Source organism: Thunnus maccoyii, chromosome 7, assembly GCF_910596095.1.
Source record: "Thunnus maccoyii chromosome 7, fThuMac1.1, whole genome shotgun sequence".
Taxonomy (NCBI): domain Eukaryota; kingdom Metazoa; phylum Chordata; class Actinopteri; order Scombriformes; family Scombridae; genus Thunnus; species Thunnus maccoyii.
In genome coordinates, this window is record NC_056539.1 from 24346804 (window position 1) to 24368271 (window position 21468).

Consider the following 21468-nt stretch of genomic DNA (forward strand, 5'->3'; position numbering starts at 1 on the left):
ACTGTCACTGTCAGAAACATGCAAAAAAAGTACCTCAAATCAGTTTAACTTCATCAGCTAAAATGCCATAAATCTTTGTTTCCATCCCATCAAATGAGGTGTTCAGCTGCTGTTCTTTGTCATAGATAATTGTCAACAGAATATTTTAGGGGGTTTTGGACTGTTGGTGAGACAAAACAAGCAATTTAAAAAGATCATGTTGGGAAATTATACGGTGCAACACATTAGCCACAGACAGCTAGACTACTCGCCGATTACTGCAGGAACAATCGGTTAGCTTCAACTGCAAAACCTTTAGCGGTTGCTACTAGCAACACTCAACTGAAACCAACTGCTGGTGGCAGAATAACTTTCTTTGCCTGGGTCCAGACCTTTGAATCCGCCCACTCAACATATCAGTCAATAATTTTCTACAACCAACAGCAAACATTATGGATCATGTAAAGTTGCATCTGCAGACTTGTTTCACTTCATTCTTGTTGGTATGAAATCAACATGTCATTGATGAACCAGATAATGTGAACATGTATATATTATTTACTGAAGTGATTAAGTGATCATTATCAACTTAAAGGAGCGACTCAATAAACCTGATTGAAATTTATCAGAGCAGAAGAGTGTGGAAATAGTACGCTCGCTCTGTTTAGTGTTTAATCACACGTCATCTTACAGATTGAATTTAATAATAATAATAATAATAATAATAATAATAATAATAATAATAATAATAATAATAATAACAATACATTTATCAAACATGACTAAGCCTACAGCCATGCTAGCAGCTGTTCAGCAGGTATAATGTTTATGATATTCATCATCTTAATTTAACATGTTTGCATGCTGATGTGCTAATTAATCGATTAATTTCATTCGTTTATACGGTATTTCATAAACCAAGTATTGGATAAATTGAAATTTTGACCTGATGATGATAGGTGAATACAAATTTATCCCAAATTTTCATGGTCATCCATCCAATAGTGGTGGAATTTACTTCCTGTCTGGCCTCAGGGCACCATGGATTTCTGTACAACATTTCATGGTAATCTATCCAATAGTTGCTGAGATATTTCAGTCAAAGTGGTGGACTGATCAGACTGACAATGCTATCCCTAGAGCCATGCAGGTAAAGTGGTAAAACAAACAAACATAAAAAGCTCTAATTTGTGACATTCTTCCTTTAGTTTAAGGGCATCATTAGTGGTTGGCTGCAATGATGTGAAGACAGTTTGAACATACATTAGTAGTTGGTGTCTCTGTCTTTCTCTCCCACCAAATCTAATTCAGCTCTGCTCAGGCAGGTTAAATGCTGCTAAGCGGTGCTTTATCTCTCTAATGTGGAGAAAGTATAATAGGATAAAAGGCAGGAGAAGACAGCTCTCTCTGTGTGTGAGAGTCGGGTAAATGTTGGCTGGGGTACGTCTGATCTCATCATCCAGTTGGACTTGTCCTCATCTTTTATTTCAGTCCACTTGCCTCTTGGCCTTTTTTTTAAAAAAAAAATCCCTCTTGTCTTCGTGACGCCCATCTGTCTGGAACCCCTAACTTCAACTTCAGCTTTGCTTTGTCCCGAGGGAAGTTTTACTTTACAGCTGGGGCTTAAAATACTCATAATAAAAGCACATAAAACAAAAAATATTAAAAACATCCCACGTGTAGAACAATAAAATCAAAATATAACTCAGATAAAGAACAGATCAGGGCCAAAATAAAGTCACCACTTCAGATAAATAGAGTCTGATACCAATGGAGTTGCTCCTGTCACCCTGAAGTTTTAAAAGCATAACAGCAAGAACTAGTCCAAGTACAGTTTAAGTGTCAAGTGCAACGACAGCCACATTAAAACACTTTCTCTGTCTCTTGCATTAGTTTTAGGTACCATAAATCTCTGAAAAGTAAATAGTTTGAAGTGTGTTCTAATGACAGCCATATACACTAAAGGCATTTATAAGTATTTTATTATATTGAGAATTGAGACCTGTTTCAGCCTGTGGCCTTCATCGGTGTACTGAACTGGACACTGTTTTACTATGATTTAGCCTACTTACTTGCACAGAGAATCTTGAGTGCAGTAAAGAAAGCTTTTTAAAAAAATCTGCAATTTAAAAAAATCATCATAACACTGCACAATAAAATCTGCTTTACCTAAAAAGTCAAATCATTGATGTCACATTTGTAGGAACCATCAAGAATTTATAAATGAAATTCATGCTCAAAGTCACTCTCCACAATATAATTCAACACCCTAAACGACAGAAACACTGTTGAAGCTTATTACAGGTCACCGGTATATATCAAAACAGAAATTAGTACCAGTTAAAGTGCCTTGTTGTTCATTTATAAAGTGACTGTAAAATCTTTGGTTCTGTAGAGATGTTTAACATGATTAAAGCCACTACTGGAAACATTTAAAAATGTATTACTGTAGTGCCTCCCAGTGGTGGTGCTAAAAACGACACTGGTATACAACAAGGACTCTTCCTTTTAAAATACTGACAACGACTGAATAATCTGCTAATTCTAATCAATACTTCCTGCAGTTATTTGAATAATAAATTGAAATAATCTGCCAGAACAAATGTACTCTTGTGTCCAAAATCACTCCCTCATTCACTCATTCACTACTCACTGTATAATAGAAACTCAATAAATTACTATAGTGAGTAGTTAAATGGCATTTCGGATACTTTAAGATATCACCGACAGGTATGGTGTTGCATGACTTTAATCTAAAAATGTATTGTATTGTGGGATTGTTAGGGGAAAGTAGCAGACATGGCATGGACACTACGTTTGTCATTCAACTGAGGGAATATTTGTATGTACTATATAGTACACAATCAAATAAAATGGTGTACTGTAAGTGTAGTGCTTTTTGTTAAATAGGTAATTGTTCTGGACACAGCCATAGTCTGCTTCTTTCAGAGCAGAGGACGTAAATGTAGACATGTCAAGTCAAGATTGACAATATGATTTAAATCAAAACAATCAAGCAATTTTCAGCCAACACTGGAAAAATGGCTGGAAAGCTGAAATAACAGTAGCCTTTCAAGAGGTTGGAGGGGTGCTCTAAATGTTGAAATAATAAATGAGAGGTTGAGGTTTGGTCTTTCTGTGCCTCCTTGAAATATCTTTTCACCCTTTCATTTTCATCATGAGGGAAGTGGGTGGCTTGGAATTTTTCGAGAGCTTTCGGGTCCTTATTTTTTGAAACTGGCAGAAACTAGAAGTAGCAGAGTAAGAGCAGAAATGAATGCAGTCAATAGTTATCCAACAGCAGTCCTGACCTTCTGCTTTCCTTTTCCACTATGAAAAACACTGCAGCACTATACATTTAGGTTTATCAATTGTAGGAGTTGCTCTGGGAAGCTTACACAAGTTATTAATCTCTGAGGAAAAATGAATAATATGAAAGTATTAAATCTCACATAAAAATCTATTCAGGTCATCTTTCAGCTGCTTAGAAGTAAAACCATCCAATAAGATTATGTTATTACCTCACCATGAGAACGTGCCTGTCATGCATTTCATTCCATTTGACATTATTATTGCTAAATTTAAACTGAATCTTTATCCTATATCTGAAGGTTTGCCTCGCCACATTCTGTGACAGCATTTTTGTTTTCACTTGTTTGAAACCCCATGGCTTTTGGTTTGGATAAAGGACTACCTGCTTAGTGGGTATCACACAATCATGGATGTAGCTGCACAATACATCTATCCGTTCATTAAATGAGTCTTCAAAGACGGACCCAGCCATACAGTCGATGCAGCCCTACAGGATATCTTGACTAGATGTCCAATCATTTGCTGAAATACAGCGCTACAGAGCTATGAGGGTCATGCTCACACAGAGACTAACTTGTTATAGTCCCACGACTCTCAATTATTTTATTCATATGTTGGACTGTTGATCAATTTCTTAATTTCATTGATTAAAGTTAAACCATTCTACAGAAAAGGAATGGGAAATAGAGGGGAGAGGATAGGCAGTAAGAGCGGGATGGAGTGAAGTGGGTATGAAAAGAGGGATTTACTTTGGAGAGATTGAGAGGGAGGCCAGCAAGGGAGGATAAAGCTCAGAATAGGGTAGAGAAGAAGAGTTTGGCTCTTAAAAGGACATTGAGATGGATATGGAGCACACTGAAGGAACGGGATTAAGGGATGAGGGAGCGAGATGGACCGTTTGGAGGATCTGAGGAGGTCAGTGCTTCAGGAAGTACGCAGTAATCACAGATATTAGTCAGAAAGCTAAAAGGGGATAAGAGTCTTTGCAAGTAGTTATGTAAAGCATAGCTGAGGCTATAATAAAGAGAGTCAGATAGAGGTTGGTGAATATTCAAATATGACACTTTTCACTGTAGTCTCTCCCCATCCCTTTGCAAATCCCACTTCTTTTAACTTACTGTCAGTGATGTAGAGCGGAGTGAAAAGATAAAAAGGTACAGGTAAACTGTGACCTTTAATCACTGATCATATAAGGATAACAGCCACCAGTGCACACAAATATTCTCTTTGCCTTAAATGCTCTCTACATTGCCCGTTTGCTGTTGTGCATACCATACTACAAATGAATGTCACAGACTTTCATCAACTTAAATATTAGGATAAACTCAAGTTTAGAAATTAAAAAAACTGGTTGCAGTATGCACTTGCGTTTGCAATTTAATTATTAGTTAGTATCAATTAAATGAATTTGTTATAACCTGAAGTGGTTCATCTGTGTTGTCTCCAGCTGTATCCTAGATAATGTGCTGTAAATGTAACCTTGATGTAAAATATGTCTCGTGATCATATATGTGGCTCTTTCAGCTTTTCAGTATCAGCAACAAATCATACTTCTGAATATATATCATGGGAAAATGTTTCTGATGTTCTAGCTGGTACTCTCTCATGAGCTTTTATGGTATTATTTATGTTTTGACCCACCACAGGTCTTTTTTAGGCAAATACCCACATTTAAAAAATGAGAGATATGTGGCCAATGACCTCATATTTACGTAATCACATTCATATGTACCAGAATATCCTCATTACAAGATAAATGGATGGCAATAATATGAATAAATATACAAGTGCAATTCTTATATGTCTTGAAAAATCATCCGATTAGTAGGTCACAAAAAGCCAGTAAAATATAGGATGTGTCAAATACTTAAAAATATACATATTCCAAAGATCTTTTTTCTAAATACACAGAACAAGTGAAGTAGGAAAAACTAGTAACTATACATAATAATGCATGTTTATAGATCATACAGAGATTCAGATAAATTTATAGGCTATCATCATATGTGTCAGAGGCACGAAGAAACACGTATAATGACAAGATAAGACAACAGGAAAGATTTTAATGTCAAAGTCCTGTAGCCAAGTCAAGTCAGTTTTATTGATATAGCGCTAAATCACAGCAGAGGTTATCTCAGGGCACTTGTCACATAGAGCAGGTCTAGACTGTACTCTTTAGCTGATTGTCTTCCCCTTTAAAAGGCCAAAGGATGACGTTGATCTTGATGTTTTCACTGTAATAAAAGTAATAAGAATTCTTGCTTTTTTTTAAAGGTATTTCCAATACGGATACGTCCGTGATGCAGTTGGTCAGTCAGTCAGTCACAGTTGGCCCATCTGTCAACACCACTCTGACCCCAGCAGTGTTTATGCTTCCCCCCTGCTGAATACTGCTGAACTCTGTCGGCTGACGTATTTTTGATCGTCATTTATTATCTTTTTTTTTTTTTCAATTTAAGGGACATATATCTCCCATATCCAATTATTTAAACACGAGCATCATAACAGTCGGTGGCTCCACATGCTGATCTGAGCTGGCTGTTCTACAACAGATGGACATGTTAATCTTCCTCATCATCCCCTCCTCCCAACAACACTTCTATCATTGTATTATGGTGTCTTCGCTGTTAACCAGAGACAGCAGATTGATGCATATGTGCATTTATGAGAACAACATAAACACTAAAATGAGCCAATTTTATTGTTAATTTTTGTTTTGTTAAAAAATATCACCAAAAGCATGATGCAACTTATTACTTCATACACAAAAACATATGTTATGTACTGTACATTTCTATTATTATTATTAATTATAATTATTACAATTATAATATGCAGCTTAATACATCTTCATCTTAATATCAATGACATTAAACACTGTTTTTACATTATGACAGAAACAGAAAAGGTGTTTACGGCTTGTTTTCAGTCCTTTGTGAGTAAATTCAGACAACAGGGAAAAGGGAAGAAAGGAAGAGACTCTCTGAGCAGGTTAAATGGCCTGTTATTAACCCCATGGGCTGCTATTGTTGATGAGACAAATGGAAAATTGACACTTCCCTTCGCACACACACACACACACACACACACACACACACACACACGCACACTTTACTGTAACCCCCTTCTTCTTCCTGTCCCCAGAGAGCTCCATATAACCTTCTACTTCCTTCCTCATCGCCATGACGATGCCCTTTGGGTGAATCAAAAGAAAGCTAAATGTCTCTGTCATCATAACCATCTAGGGTGAATTTCTCTTCAGTTTTAGTTTTGTAGCCACTCATTCAGCTGAGCATGGTAAATGAGGAGGTGGACATATAAATTAAACCACATACTGTATATGTTCACTATGTAACTATATATATAAAATATCAAACCATATATAAGTTGTGCTGTACTTGTGAGGTACCTCATTGACATAATGCATTTTTTAGCTCCAAAATCTAACTTTAGAGCAGCTATAAGACATATTTTTATATTAACAAAGGATCACATGACTACTTGTTTGTGAAAGGAGTGAATCGTACTAACGAACCCAGAGAATTATCACCTGACTCTGCAGTTTCCCTATGCTCTATTAAGCTTTATAGTGTCTTTCAGCTCATTATTTTGGTTTTCTGTCCTGCAACTTGTATGCACTCACTCACGACTGTCATCAGCATCATTTTCGGCAACATCAGGCAGTTAAAAAGGTCTAATATAGACAATAGACTGGTGCATATGGTGGAGCATTTAGCAGCATTTAGCTGCTCTGGTAAATAGCCAGACATTTCCCTCAGGAGTTGGTGGAGAGCAAAAAGAAGAAAAGAAGAGTGAATTCGGGTTTGCACTCATCAGGTTGACACAGACATGACTCCAAATGAATGCTAATGTTGCTTCGTATCTTCTGGATAAATAAGCAACTGTTTGATAACAAGTTTGCCATATCTGTTTAAAAGGTGATAATATGTTGGTGTTATGTTTACAGCTTGTTTCTGCTGCTCCCAAGTGGGAAAAAGTCAGTTACTGTAGATTTAACTTCATGACTACTTCATGCATTCATGCCTGATTCTAACCTTTATCTTCAAACCAAGTCTTATCCTTCAAACTGTCCTTTGAAGGAGTAATGATTTGCCAAAAATGTCCTCACTCTCCAACAGTGCCCTCACTCTCAGGCCAATTTTCAGCCTTAAGTGTGGACAAAAAATCTTTTTATTCCTTTTTTTTTCTCTCCTACATTCTCCATTGCTGAGATAACAATGCTGCTGTTAACAGCCCTGTCACAAAATGCAGAGTGTTTAGGTTTGCAGCGATTTCTCTCAGAACACTCATTACAAAGAAGATTCAACACAGCATTTTCATTCTACCCAGGGAAATTTTAGGATTTTTGGACATGCAACCGGAACGATTTGCAGTGGAGACTGTGATGCTTTTAGCTCTCAAGATTTATTTGCATTGAAAATGTATTGTTCCTCAGTGCTTTTTCAGCAGGTTGCCTCTGTATTTCCACAGAGTAAAGTTATTATTATGTATCTGTCTGAACAGAAACAGAAAAAGTCCCAGAAACAGCAATAAAATGATCAGGCAGTGTTTCAAGACAGGGAAACAGCTGTTGTGTTGATGTTGCAAAGCAGATCTGGTTGATTATGAGATTTTCTGCCAAGAGGGTTGGAGGGGGGTTGGGTCTTTTGTCCTTCAGCTTAAAGGGAAATCATGAGCCTCTATTTCATGGCTCAGTGGAAGAGAAAGACACCGATATGATAGAACCAATTGTCCTGCAGTGCTGGTGGAGCATTTGCAGTGTTGAAAGATAAGGCTGGTGTTATTTTATCTTCTTAGTATAACCAACAAATTCCATGGAGCAAACAAAACCATCAGCGACTTTATCCTTTTAGTGAGTATCTGGCAACACTGTACTTCAATATGGTCATGCCAATAAAGCCTCATTGAATTGAATTGAGTATTGCTTGTGCAGTCTCAGCCTTATATTCTAAAGCTTCTGCCCCTCCACTGTTGTCTAAAAGCATGTCATACCATTGCATTTGGGCAACATATTCCTTCATTACGATAAACACAGCCAGTGTAGTTTATTCCTCTAAGCTAGTCAAACTAGCAATACAGTGTAAATAAGGAACCTGAGCATGCTCAGTGACATCTGCCTAACACAGAGTAACTCTCCAGAGATTGAAAATCCAGTTGCAGAGCTGTCTAGATTACAGTAAACTACACTGGCCATGTTCATTCTACACAAACCCTTAATTTGTTAGAAAGAAATAGCTGGTTAGTTAGTTTTGGTCTTTTCTTTAACCAACCTCAGGATAAACACAGTGGGCTATGACAGTCCCCACAAAAGACTCAAAACCAAAGCTCTAAAATCAATAACAAAAAAGAAGCAGCCTGAACCCCTAAACTGTCACAAATTAGACCACGGACCCCCATCTGATAAGATTTTTGCTTTTAGATGTTTTATTACAGAGAGTATATGAAACCCATGACCAAAATAGTCATACATTCTGTTATTGTGTTACTTATGGATGCAATCATAGTGAAAATAAATTATTCCCCTTTTTGCTGGGGACCCCATGGAACCCTCTCAAGGATCCTTGGATCCTGTTTTAACATACATAATATTTTCCCAGAGTCTCTTTGTCCCAGTGGTGTCTCCCATTAAAGAAATATCCTACAGAGGATTCTCTGTGGAATACACATTTATGAAGATGAACATATATGGACATAAATCTCTGCTGTAAATATTTCATGGGTTAGTCTAATGCATTCTGCACACAGTCTTAAACTTGGGCACTGAAAGACACTCTGTGTGTGTGTGTGTGTGTGTGTGTGTGTGTGTGTGTGTGTGTGTGTGTGTGTGTGTGTTGTGCCTGTGCTTCATATTGGTAATTGCATGTTGGCACACTGTAGGCTCATGGATATGTTAATGCGTTCTGTTAGTGTTAGCAGGGGCATAAATGTGTTTTTTTCTATAGAAACTCAGTGTCTGTGTGTTATTGGTTGTATGTAGTTTTGTGTGTGTGTGTGTGGTCGTGTAGTTGACTTGGTTTTGAAGAAAAATATTTGTAACGGAATCATTTCATGCATGGAGTCTGGCTGTATGCCCTTACCACTGAACTGTGTCACTGTGTGCACCTGGACCTGTCAACCAATTTTCCACTGATTGAAATAATAACCCAGTCTATCTCCAGGATGCTCTATCTCTCTGATTGCAGGTCTGTTGAACCAGAATGTCACACACACAAAATGAGCTGTGCTGCCAAATGAGTCTCTTGTATGCATACATAAATCTGCACATTTGACCATCAAGGTGGGTGTCTACATATGAACAGTATGGATGGGTGTGTGTGTGTGTGTGTGTGTTTGGCAGGCGTGCAGGAGACAAAGAGATGTGGAGGAAAAGCACTTTACACAATGAATGACACTGAAACAAGGACTTACATGTGTGTCTGTGAGCTGATGCATCATGTACTCTTTGAACCCTTTCATGTGGAAATCAGACTGCACAGAACACCTATGCATGTTTCATGTTATGAATATCAGTTGTCTTGGTACGCCACAAAGATCTTCTCAGGTGCAATTTTTCCAGTCACAGAGGCAGTTGCAGTATTTTTGTCCATCTGCATCAGAAGCAAATTCATCTTTCGCCATTCAGTCATGTACTATGTGTGAGTGAGTGTATACTGTATGTATTTCTTTGCATGTGTGCCTGCTTGCAAACAGCACATTTAATTTATGCTTTTTTTTCTGACACACACTATTCATGTTAAAAAATAGTATGTCTTTACTTGTCTTGGTTGCATGTGTAAAGTATGTGGGTAAAAGTTTGTGTGTTTGTGTGTTTTTCTCTCTGTGTGTTTTGAGTCATCTGATCCTTAAATGAAAATTAACGAGCTGTGTAGAGCATTACACCTCCACATTTTCTTTATAACCTGTATGCATGTTTTACAGCAGTTGTTCGTGTGTGTGTGTGTGTGTGTATGTGTGCGTACAGAGGCAGTGTTATGCTGGTGAGTCATGTCTGGAGATCATGCTGTGAGGACTGTCAGTTTAACCTTGCAAGGAGGAGAGCGAGATAGCACAGTGTGTAGGCAAACCCTCGCAGCACGCCTCTCTCACTGTACACACGATGAGCAAAGGCAAGTGATCTGCATGTATGTATGAGGGATAGCCAGTTAGGGATGGGGTGAATGTTTTTTCTCTATGTGATCATGTACATTATTTACATATAAAACAATATATGTGATTGTTTGACTATCACAAATGTTGGCATGGCTTAAACATAAAGTAGCAGTAAAATGAGATGGTTTTCCATCATCTCTTTGCAGTTTCCCGCAGTAGTTTGCTCTTTCTGGTGTTAAAATGTTAAAAACTGGAGTTTTGATATGAGAGGAGAAATACTGAATAAAACAAGATGACTGAAAGACTTGGTTGTGATTGTTACCTCTTCTCATACCTACGAACAGAAAGTACTATTTCTTGGGGGTGCCCTGGTTCCTTGTGTTTCCTGTCTCTATTGTCCGTCAAATAAAGGCTGAAGAAAGTACTATTTCTAGAATGTCTTGACCTTTATCACAGTCAAAATGTGGCCCACGCTGGCACCACACAGAGGGAATTATGACTATAATCCTGGACAAACCCAACACTCACCTACGACAGCAACTTGCAAGTGTGCTGGGAAGCATCTGCTCGGCTCAGTGGCTTTCAAGGTCAAACTAATTTTAACTGCTGCGCACAAAAACAATGGAATGAAGTTGTTTTTGTGCGTCTGTGAGTCAGACAACAGTGAGAAAACAGAAAGGCATAAAATATTCTATTTTATACAGGACGGTTGTAAACACGCTGTCAAGAAACATTCAGTTTTTCCATGCAGACGTGTAGATGTTTTATTCTCACCTCTGCCAACAGATGGTGAATTGTTTTCCCACTAGAGAGAAAGTGAAAGTAGCATCTAGTGGAAGTGTGATGAACTTTGAAAGTTAACACTGAAAGTATGTGTAAAAATAAGAGAGAGCACTGTATGATTTTCATGGGAGAATTTGACCAGAGTGTCAGTACAATCAGCAGTAGGCAGAGACAAATCAGTGTAAAAGAAATGCAATCAGTTATAGTGTGAAATAGTGGTAGTGTTATGTATTTATGTGTTGTGTGTGTATGTATGTGATTGGTTGATACAGACAGAAAGACAGGGAGGGACATTTCTTTATTTTTCTGTGTACATGAATTATTTATTACTTGCTGAGTTTTGTGTTTAAGTCTCTGTACCTGTTTGCATGTGTGTGTCCTTGTGTATGTGTGTGTGCCTGCGTGCGTGTATGTGCCTATGTGCATGTGTCTCAGCACCCCTCTCAAACTACCAGATGGCAATGCTTCTTAATCACGGTTGTGTTACTTAAGTAGTAAATCCCCCTGTTGAAAAAACCAACATATACACTCTGATATACACACACACTCTTGGCAGTCTTCCCATTTGTTCACCTTCCACACAAGTGCATGTGCACATACACACACACACCTTGTACACTCTATTAATGCCCTAACCTTACCATCACACATACACAACATGTCACACACGTCATTAATTAAACGCAAAACAAACACACATGTTAGGATTTGTGGATTGGAAGGAGTGGGTTGAGTGGGAATAAACAAAAAGCGGCGAGTATCTGTGTCCAATTAGAAGTACAAAATGCACCGTGTCATAGCTTAAACAAATACCATTGGTCATGCACAATGGCATCATCTCGTATCAATATGGAGGAGCCCAATTCTCATCTGTCTTGGTGCCCAGTGACAGCATTTCACACGGTGAGGAGAGGAATTATGTCGGTGAAATGAAATCAGTGTGGAAGCATCATGAAAAAAATACTGTTTCCATTTTAGTAGAAATAGTGTTTTAATCTTGGTGGCAGAGTCAACATAGCCTTGAGAACTGATTTGCGTATTATGATAGATGATGATGAGTTTAACTCGATACAGGGATGTTTAGACGTGAGATTGAGTCAACCCACTGAGATGCCAGGAACGGGAACGAAACTATTTGCATGCAGAAACATCACTTCTGTTTTGTTCCCTTTTCACTTCAATGTAATCCTTTCCTCCCCCCTTTGATTGTAAATAAAATGTGGCTCAGTTTCAGAATATAAATAGACCTAAATAGATTCATTTAATCTCAATCTGTTGTCACATACAGTAGAGGTGATATTTACAGTACATCCTAGAAAATAAATGTTTATCTCCTGTAAACATGGCTCTTCAGCCTATGACTTTATTCATAGCAGTATGACAGATGAGTGTCTTCACAGTGGAGGTGTTGCTGCATATCTCATCAGTGTGTGTGTGTTTACAATCCTTGGCTCCACAAAGGGAAAGGTAATCACATGGCCACGCTCAGATAATGGGGCCTCTCCCTGTCTTCTCCTATGTTACCGTGAACTAGATAGGATAGACTCACACCCGCTATACAATGTCTATTAAAGCCTGGGCCATTGGGAAGCAAGTAGTTTAAATGGCTTTGTGTGTGCAGCTATGTGTGGAGAAGCAGAAAAGGAATGTGTGCAATGTGCACACTGCGTGTGTTGTATGTATTTTCTTACAGGAGTGCCTTGAGGCTCATGTAGAAAATAGGAAGACTGCAGTTCTTCAGGGTTGCTGCTTTATAGAAAGACAGACCAAAGACACCTCAGGCTCAGTGGCTTCAAGCAGATATTTCACTTTCGTTCACTTCTTTTTCCTAATGCCTCTATATAAGTTGCTCTGTGGACAGTTGCTGGTACAAGTAATTTCCATTAAAAACACAATTCTTGTAAACATATAAAACATGGATTCTGGAGGCAGACTTCCAATTTGTTTAGAGGCATGCATAAAGAAATACATCCACATTTTTCCAAATGGGTTGTTGTTTGGTTCTAGTGAATCAATTTACATACTCATCCTGCAAACTAATTTTCAGTTGACACTGCAGTGGCAGTAGTGGAGCAGTTAGCGTTGAAGAAATATACAAATTAAAGAGTTAGTGTTTCTGTAAGTTGACTTACGACAACCTGTACTGCTGTGTAGATCTCATCCATATTTCTGCCACAAGTTTTCAAGCCCTGGTACAGGAAGATGATACCGTCTCCCTTGTTGTTCCTCAGCCTTGGCATTGATTCTACAAGTCTCTGGAACTCTTCTGATGGGATGAACAAAAGATATTCCTTCATTTGGTGTTTTGATGATGGTGGTCTAACACGTCAGTCCAAAATCTCCAATAGGTATTCAATTGGGTTGAGATCTGATGACTACGAAGGCTGTAGCATATGATTCACATCATTTTCATACTCATCAAACCATTTAGTGACCCCTCGTGCCCTGTGAATTGGGGCATTGTCATCCTGGAAGAGACCATTCCCATCAGGATAGAAATATTTCATCACAGGATAAAGGTGATCACTCAGAACAACTTTGTATTGATTTGCAATGACCCTTCCCTCTACGGGGACAAGTGGACCCAAACCATGACAGCAAAATGCCCCCCACAGCATAACAGAGCCACCAGATCCCCTCACTGTAGGGGTCAAGCATTCAGGCCTGTACCGTTTTTTCCTTTAATTTGTCACCCGTCTGTACTTCCTATTATAATATCAGACCACACTCCAGTGATATATAATTTTCAGATCCTAAAGAGCAACCGTAAGCATACACACAGAATTCTGAGTTCTTGGAACAACTGAGAAATAACCTTACATTTTCTGAGAAATTAATTCAGAGACGGCATCCTCACCCCAAATACTTTGGGAAAAGACTAAATGCTTTATAAGGAGAAAATCCTCTCCATTTGCTTCCCATTTAAAGGCATCCAGAAAACATAGAATCACGCAATTAGAAAGTGAAATGCAGGCACTAGAATCTAATCAAAAGCGTCAGTTCTCTCATCAGACTCACTGAACTCTCTTGGCTCTGAAATTTGATTTAAATAATTTGCTTAAGGCTAAAGCTGAATTCATAATCCACAATACTAGAGTTACATATTACAATCAGTTCAAGTAGACTAATAGCTGACAGGTTAAAGCAAAATGAATCATTCTCAACCATTAGTTCAATCGAAACTCTATCAGGACCCATTACCCATGACCCAGGTGAAATAAATGATACTTTTGAATCGTTTCACTCTCATTTCTACAAAGCTGACCCTACTCCTGATCTGACTGCCCTCAAATCACATTTGTCAGACCTCAACCTATCTTCATTGACTAGTGAGGACACAGAATGCCTTGAGGTAAAACTTACTCTCCTAGAACTTAAAGAGGCTTTGAATTTGATGTAAAGAGCAAAATCGCCAGGCCTCAATGGTCTGCCTCCGGAGCTGTTCCTAGAATTGTGGGATGTATTCAGGCCACTCCTCTTAGATTCTCTTAATTATGCTCTGGACCCTGAGTCCTAAAATACCAAAATACATCACTTATATCAGTATTGCTTAAAAAAGGTAAACCTCCTCTAATATGCGGCAGTTACAGACCAATATCCCTCATAACAAAGAAGTGAAGCTCTTAACATTAAAAGACTGGAACCAATGCAAAAAGCCTTCAATAGAGTGGGTTGGATATACCTATGGGTGGTTTTGGAGGAATTTGGACTTGGTAGAAATTTCATATCAATGGTTAAAACACTTTACACTAATCCTTGTGCAGTTGTACAAACAGGTAATACCCTGTCTAAAACATTTCCCCTGCAGTGTGGTACTCGTCAAGGCTGGACATTGTCTCCACTGCTCTTAGCACTCACTGGGGTACACAACATAAAATCTGTCTTTATGCGGATGATGTATTACTCTACTTTACTAATATCTCCAAGTCTTTACCTCAAATACTACAAGTCTTTACCCGGTTCAGTCAATGTTCTGGTTATAAAATCATTCGGGATAAATCTCTTTTTGCTCCTCTGAATGCCTCGATAAAACACTTCACATTACCAGCTACTCCACATATTCAGTGGCACAACTCTGCTTTTACATACTTATGTTTAAATATAACATATTTCTCTGATATATCAGACATGTCAGACATTTCATCTGATATCCAGAGATGGTCTAATCTTAAAATGTCATTGCAAGGCAGAATCTCAGTTATAAAAATTTATGTTCTTGGTCAACTAAACTCTTTTTTCTATGATCCCTATGCCGCCACCAACCAAGTACTTTGATGAATTACATTCTCTGACTTCTAAATTAATTTTGAATGGTAAAAGACCTTGCATTCGGCTGCATACACTTCAACACGCAAAATCCTCTGGAGGACTGATGGTACTTGATTTTAAATGATATTGCTTTTCATTTCAGATAAAGCTATTGACAACTTGGTGCAATGAAGAAGCTGCTACACCTTGATGCCAGATAGAGCAGGAACTAGTAAAACCACACAAACTGGCAGATGTACTGTTAGACGTGTAGAATGTTTGGACCAATTGTAGGCAATTCTCTGCAAATATGGTCCAATGTCCAGAAATATATGGGTTGTAATGTCAAGCTCTGTCCCCATTCTCCAATTAGGTATAATTACAATTTACTGCATAATTCTGGTCCATATTTCGATGGTAGTCGGGCCTCTGACCTAAAGGGATGATTTTCATGTGACAAATTCAATAAAAAGTTGATCACAAAAAAGAGATGTAAGAAGATGGACTGTTTACTTTTACTGATAGCAAATCCCAAAAGGAGCTTAGCTAGCACTTGATGTAGCCTTTTTAGCACAAATATGTATGTTTGGTCAAAAGTAAAAATGTTGTGCTGTTTTGACACATTATTTCAAACCAGAAATACACAATCAGTATTTCAATTAATTCCAGCATGATTAATAAATATTCTCTCCCAAGCTTTATGCAATATTCCTTTTATAGGTCATTCAGACTAATCAGCAGTGGACAGTGTGAGGCAGAGATGGTCTAGTCATAGCTTCCTGTAAATATTACTGCTGACAGATTAGACCTTCCTGGCTTGCTGAAAAGTACATTAAGGACATGATGGTTGTCTCTACCTTATTATAACAACATGTTTATGAGCCCTGGAAAGAAGCAACGGCAATAATGATAGGCAACAGTGCACCAGATGCACTATTATACACGTACACCAAATGGTCCTGTAACTATCAGCACAATAGAGGAAGGATTTTAAAATGAGTCTCTCATTGTAACATCTTACCACCTCATTTCTGACAATGCTTAGCCAATACTTTATTTGCATAACTTGGCCTCAATGCTAAGGACTCCCACGTGTGCGATCCTTTTCTGTCTCACATAAAAACAGACGTGATACTCGGCACAAGAGGATGAAAGGGTCAGTGATGTGGTTTTTCCAGAAATGAGAAAATAATATTTGTAGTCAATAGGCTGCTGCATTGTTTCTAAATCCTCGTTCAAGAGAAACCTCCTCTTGTGGTCGGTTGAGGAGATTAGACATGCTTTGTGGTGGCAGAGAGACAAGGGATTTGCAAAAAAAAAAAAGGAGAACAACCCAAATCTCTGCGAGGGAGGAAAAAAGAGTGCCATAATGAGCACTAATATATTAGTAAAAATGTATTTACACAATAAGTCACAGTCTGTCTCCTTAAATTCAAATTCAAAACTGAAAAACGAAGCAAAAATATTTCCATATCTCAATTTTAGAGAAGCTTTGTGTTGCTAAAATCTGTCCATTCTATTGAATTGTAATGGCACACAACTCCCATATGTGGATTAAAGTAGAAATTCATGACATGACTAAAGCGCTTCAGTCAGAAATAGCATTCAAGGATAATGGGTCAAGTATATTTTGCACGCTGCAGAACAGTAGAGGTCTAATAAAGATTCAGATTTTCTTTTTTTGGAGGGACAGAGGAACAAAACCTCTAAAGCATGTATGGTTTAAACATGGCTAACACATGTATGCTTTAATCTTTGATTATTTTTTTTCCAGCTGTGTTTTGACAGTTTGCAGATTTGCAGATTGACTTTTAACTCCATTTTACTGTAACTGTTTGCAGGGAAAAGCTGCAGGAAAAGCTTGCCCGCAATCCCTTCGTTTAATGTAGGTCAGTAAATGTGAGCTCCAGTGTATTAAATGTCACAAACTATATACATTTGAGTGCAAAATAATGTTTAAAGCTGCAGATTAATTATGGTCTGTGTTTTCCTAATTCTGTTCCTTGGAAATCAACGCAGAGCAGCAGATTCTTTAAGGACTTGATAGACAGGGACAGAGCGGAGACAACACATGTAGAGTAATCACACACATCATGACCTTGCGTCACAGTGACACACACACACACACACATGCAGAAACACAACTCACTCACAAATTTATTGACTTCCTGAACATGAGAACAGAAATTCACAAATCATAATATATGAAGTCACAAGGGAGTAATTCTGCCTTTTTTCCACATTCTTCTTCTTCTTGTTGACTGGTACAGTACACTTCTAAGCAACAGATTATTTACCGCAACATGGGAATCTCTTTAAAAGTCATCTGTTGTTGTAAAAGGAGGCAGATGTAAAATGTAGGTTGTGGGAATTCACTGAGCCCATGGTGGTGAAAAGGTAATAATAGCGCTTGAAGTACTTATCACACTGTGACTCAACAGGGAAAATAGACAGCGAAATAGAGAGAATCTTATCTTCACTTCATGTGCTCACAATCATGGGATGGAGCTTATTTTTCTCAGGTGTGTGTTATGTAGTCTAGAAATTATCATACAATTTGCAAATATAAATTGCCATCTGAGATCTGTGTTGACTGTGTCCATTTTAGTTGGGGAAATCATTGATTAGTGTGAAATCAAGTAATTTGATTAGAGCTCTTCTGCTGCTGGCGTCCAGTGAATTAAGTTGTAAAATGTATAATTTAAATGAAACTCATTCTCTCTTAACAATAACATATGGCAAAGTCCTTTAGCCCTATTTTCTGCAACAATATTTACAAAATCACTAGAGACAAATTGTAGCAATGAATGAAGAGATGTATGTTATTTGGACTGATAAATTAGTTCACCAAATGCACAAAGAGAGTTAACTGCTTTTAAGGGAACACTCCAGCATTTTGGAAAATTATTTGTCGTGTTTGCTTTAAGTTAGATGACGGAATCTATCATCAGCTTGTGGGCTTTGTTTACACAGTGTCAAGTAACAAACAAGGACAAAACTTTTGAGAAAATGTATGAAGTCACTCGACCTTGCTCAAGTAATTGGCTCTAAAATGTTCACTGACAGCCTTGAGGGACACATTTCTTTGTTCAAGGGGATTTTTAAAAATTATTGATTAAAGAATCTTTCACTGCATCATTTTTTACACTTTCAAACACTCAATTAAATATGCACTAGGTAGCAAATAAGGAGTAATTTCAGACACAGCCTTGGTCTTGTATGGAGGAAAAAGCATTGCTGCACTCACATCTGATAGTTTAAAGGTGTAAGACTGTTGAACTGTTCTGCTGTCACATCCAGGTGTAATGTAATGTTGCACTGTAGTGCCATGCTACATCACTGCTATGCAGGGTGTGAACAGAGCATATAGTCACCGATAGTTGGCGGTGAAAGCAAGATAATTTTCCTAACTCACCCAGTACTCAATACAATACATTTTGTTAAGATGATAGATTTACATTTGTTGGAACACATACTTAAAGGGGACATATTATGCTTTTTGTGATTTTCTGATATTTTTATAATATTGGGTGTCTATGTTAAACATGGTCATAACTTGAGGTGAGTGTATACAAAAATGCTCCCTGAAAGTCAAAAGCCAGGGCTTCAACCCGCTCTGAATGCTTTGTTTGCAAAGTTAACTCTACTTCCTCCTCCTGATGATGTCAGATTGTTCGCACATACCCACAAACAGCTGTCTGTTCCCTAGCTTTTGTTGCTAAGGTTGTTGCTAAGGTTATTCAAGTAAAGAACGAGAAAAAGAAGTGAAATCCTACTACTAATGTTTGTTTACGTAGCTTCCGGATTGGAAGCTAACCAATCAGAACAGAGTGGGTTCATGGGGAGACAGGAGCTAAAACAGCCTGTTTCAGACAGAGGCTGAATTGAGGGGCTGCATAGAGGGCCAGTATAAGATAAATAAGGAGTTATTTGAACTGTAAATCATGCAGAGATATACCAGTAGAGCCCCAGAATAAAAATATAGACCTGGAAATGTGCATGGTACATCCCCTTTAAGATGCCAGGCCAATTGTTTCCCTGTGCCTTCAGTCTTTGAGCTAAAACAGGCTAAACACATCCTGGACCCACTCTGCACTGAACTCACAGAGATAAAATTAAAATTGATCTTATATCATCTAACTCTGGGTTAGGTGGCAAACAAGCTATTTCCTAAAATGTTGGACTGTTTCTTTAAATCATGACCAGGCTTCAATATTTTCTTCATTTATTTGTATCTCTCAGAAGCATCTTGAGTTTAGAACAGTGCACATTTTAATAATTGTATAATAAAATTATTTATATTACTATTTTCTCAAAGCCTGTTTATGGTTCACACTTTGTCAAGACCATCTTTGCTCAGTACCAAGTATTTCTTTGATTTAGGCTTTGTGATCTGACAGCTCTCTGGTCCCACACCAGACTGAGATGCTCTGATCGTCTCTCTCTCTCTTCCTTGCTGCCTCTCAATTGGTCCACACTCCTCGCCTGCTGAGAGGGAGGAGGGAAGGATGGACGCAGGGGAACACCGAGTTTTAAATGCGCGAAAGCCCTCACAACCCCCTCAAACGTAAAGCTCCTCGGTCTTGCAAAAGGAAGCTTGTGTGAATGGTTGAACGGCATGCAACCGGGACAAAAATCAGTTTGCTCAACGCGTCAGTTTTGTGTCAATTTTGTTTCAGTCTGGACAAGCAAGAAATCTTAGATCATGTGAGTACAAAACGAACAAGAATCTGGATTATCCTGGTCGTTGGGGAGAGCTGTGGAGTATCCCAACAGAGGATGGCGAAAATACTCGCTCATACGGAATAAAAAGACGTTTTTTTATGTGGTGACAGTTGCTCTCTCAAGCCTCAAAACAACGCGCAAAAGGCGTCGGGATTCCCTTTGTCCCCACGTGTGGATGAGCAGTGGATGAGCTGTGGAGGAGACGCAAGGTAACCAAGACCCATTTGTGTTTAGGCTGTCGAATCGGATTCACTTTTTATTTGCTGGACGGAGCGTATGCTTTGTTTTGATCCTAAATGCAGTGGTAAAGAATGGGGCTGAATGGATTTTTTTTTTTTTTTTTGGAGATGTGCGCTGGATTTTGGGCTGGCTTTGTTTGGCTCCTGTCATCGTTAAATACACCGACAAGTTCAGCTTAACCCTAAGCTTTGACCTCAAGTGTTTCCCCTTCATTTTATTTACACAGGCAGGCTGCAAAACACAGCACAGTCCACTTAATCCTTGAACCCTTAAATAATTGATAAAAAATATTAAATATAAATTATACAGTAGTATTTCTGTTTTAGTCATACTGGAAAATTCAATGCAAATCAGTCCTTAGTTTGGACATTTGAACTCTGAAATAATGACCTTAATAGTAGTCTAAATTTGCCCATTTCATGCCATTACTATCTTTCATTGGGTAGGTTAAATGCCACATTGCTTGTCATTTCAAATTGGATGTTTGTATATACTCATTCACAGGGCTTTAAGAGAGAACAGTACACCTGACCATCAGCGTAAGTGCCACTGATTTACATTACACATGTCAGGGTCACATTTCTGTCAGGAATATTGTCCACAACTGCCCTGAAACCTTGCAGGAAAGTGCTCATTAGCCCCTGGAGGAGACACATTTGCCATGTGGATGCTGCCTGATAACTCATACAGGTTGACCTGACCTGCTTTAAACAATATCAGAAACAAATATACCCATATATTACCCTTAGTACATTTTCTAGCTGTCCATTTTTAACACTTGAACCTTGTGAAGATTGAACTGAGGTGTCCCTCTTTACAAATCTCCTTTTTTCCTCAATTTAGAGGGCTATCAAAATGTCTGCTTATCAATGAGCTTGGCAGCTTGATATACAGTCTTGCAGAGAATGGCAACTGTCCTGTTATGCTGTTTTTCATCCTGCTGACAGTGACTTTATTTTCAGATCATATTGATAGATTGATTAGCCTCTGTCTGCTGTGTCTTGTGTTTTCACATATTTGTATTTTTTAAATTTGCAAATGAGCTGTCAGACAGAGCTCGGTGTGCTGAGA

The 21468-nt window shown here is 38.2% G+C and overlaps 1 protein-coding gene across 1 annotated transcript in view; it reads left to right on the top strand.

Moving 5' to 3' along the window:
* The first annotated feature begins 19941 nt into the window (after window positions 1-19941).
* Window positions 19942-21468, top strand: part of pde4ba (phosphodiesterase 4B, cAMP-specific a) — a 190160-nt gene continuing 188633 nt past the window's right edge. The window contains exon 1 of the mRNA XM_042416305.1: window positions 19942-20366. The gene's annotated coding sequence lies outside the window, so the exon portion shown is untranslated. The remainder of the gene's footprint in view (window positions 20367-21468) is intronic.